Genomic DNA, 2,500 nt, shown 5'->3' on the forward strand with positions numbered 1-2,500 from the left:
AGAGAAAGAAAGTAGAGCAACACTCCTGTTTTACAGTGCCAGTCTGTCTCCAGTAATCTCCCCCAGCAGACAGCCATGAAAACCTGCCTCCTGCTCTCAGAAGGGACAACATGGAGGGCTTAGTTCTCCTTTCTGGAAGCCTCTTTCCCCTTAAGATGTGTGTGTGTGTGTGTGTGTGTGTGTTTATGTGTTACTTGTGTGTCTGTGTGTGTGTGTGTGTGTGTGTGTGTGTGTGTGTGTGTGTGTGTATTTGTAGCGTTCACATATGTTCACCCATAGATCTATCTCTGTAGGAGGGCGGAGTGGTTTGTGTGACTACTGAAACGAATGCATCTGTGCACATCTGGAGGGGACTTTTACGTAAGTATGCATGTTTGTACACAAGTGCACAATTCTGTTTACATTTGCACACGTGAGCTTGTTTGAGCACAGGCTTGTTCAATCTTATGCATGCACATGCATGCGGGTTTGTTTAGCAGTGCTGGTGGGCTTACACATTTGAGTTTGACTGCACAGAGGTGTACTGTATGTATGATTGACTGTGTGTGAAAGAGAGTTATGCAGTGTGTAGCAGAGGTTGGTTAGTGTTGGCAGACTGGGCAGAAGAGCCTCTTTGTGAATCTTGGTCCAGCCTTTGGGCAAAAGAGACTTATCAGTGTTGACACAGTGAAGGTGGACTTGCGAGTCTGTGTGTGTGTATACATTTCTATCCAACTGTGTGTGTGTGTGTGTGTGTGTGTGTGTGTGTGTGTGTGTGTGTTTGAGTGTGTGCAGTGTTTGGGCTGAACTGGGAGAATCAATGGCTATCTGGCTAAGCGAGAAAGAAACACAAACCAGCAGATAATGTACCAGCCAAGAAATTGACTCCACCACACAAAGCCAGCTATCTCAGCCCAGCGTTTCCCTGAATACAATTAGACGCTAATTGGGAGATGATTTCACTTCCTTTTTTCATCCCTCTCTCTCTCCTCCCCTCCACCTCTCCTCATCTTCTCCTCTTTGTCACACTCACTCCCTATTGTATCAGGCCATCAAACAGCAGGCTTCTGGGGGAAGGTATCAGACCCAAGGAGACGGGGGAGAGATGCTACATTCCAACATCTGGGAAGTATCCATGGTGATCTGGGACGGCTGCTGCCGTGGCGTTCCCTTTTTGTGCCGGCGCGGAAGCGGAGACAATTCCCTACAGGAGGTACGGCCGGGGGAGCCTGGGAAATCATTAGCATTCATTGTGCGCGCGCTGATCGCATGCCTGTAGGAGATGCTAAATCTCTCCATTGTGCGTCTGTGTGTGGGTACCAGAGATAAACTGGCTCCTTGTGTGTGTGTTTGTTTGTGTGTGTGTGTTGTATGTGTGTGTGTTGTATGTACTGTATGTGTGTGTGTGTGTGTGCGCGCACGCGCATGTGTGTGTGTGTGTGTGTGTGTGTGTGTGTGTGTGTGTGTATGTGTATGTATGTATGTTTTGTGTATGAGTGTGAGAGACATTTTGTGTATGAGTGTGAGAGGCAATTTGTCTGCTTTTGGACAGACATGGGCACTGATTGGATTGATTCTAATGGGACGCAATACACCCATAGGTTGCCTGGATGCTTAAAAGCAATTTTCTAGAAAACTATGTTGTTCTACCTCATTTGAGTGAGCTGAAGTTGCAGCCCCACCAAAAATACTTTCCTCATTAGAAATGCTGAGAATTTTTTAGCAGGCGTAGCTTCGAGTCAGCAGAAAACTAGTGCAAAGTTCAGAAACCTTCTACAGCCTCTCCAAGACCTCTTTCACATGTGTGTAGGTGTTTTTTTTTGTGTGTGTGTGTGTGTGTGTGTGTGTGCGCGTGTGCGCGCATTCCCCTTGACCTTCCAACAGAAGCCCAAGGCCCTATTTAGACAAACCTCTCCCATTAGGGAGAGGAATGTGTGTGTGTTTGTATCTGTGCACGGATTTGTGTTCACCTGCATGTGTGTATGTGTGTCTGTGTCTACTTGTCTCTTTGTGTGTGTGTATGGGCACAGAGGTGTGTGTTTACCTGCATGTGTTTGTGTGTGCGTGTGCATCATTTCTCCCTCCCAGTGCTAGGTGCCATGGAGACAACAGAAAGGAGGAATTCAGAGCATGCCGGTCCAGGCACATGTGCAAAAAGAGCCTGATGAATGAAATGAGGGAGAGAGAAGGAGAGAGAGAAGGAGGGAGAGAGAGAAGGAGGGAGGAGAGTGTAGATAAATAGCATCAGAGCGACCTCCAAGATTAACAAGACGATTAAACGGGAGGGCGAAATGGCACGGACGACGGAGAGAACTGATGAGGCGAGAGAGCAAAAAAGAGGAAAAGAAATTAGATGTGTGTGTGTGTGTTTGTGTTTGGAGGAGTATGAGTAACCAATGTGGATGTGTGTGTGTGTGTGTGTGGGGTCTTGTCTGTGAACGTGTAGGCAAGTTTGTGTCTGTGTGAGTGAGTGAGTGAGAGAGAGAGAGAGAGTAATCTAGATTCTGAAGAGAAGTCCTTC

This window comes from Alosa pseudoharengus, unplaced genomic scaffold, assembly GCF_046254945.1.
Source record: "Alosa pseudoharengus isolate Yale_2024_CS ecotype anadromous, Long Island Sound unplaced genomic scaffold, YU_APseudo_1.1 YU_APseudo_1.1_scf_23, whole genome shotgun sequence".
Lineage (NCBI taxonomy): Eukaryota > Metazoa > Chordata > Actinopteri > Clupeiformes > Clupeidae > Alosa > Alosa pseudoharengus.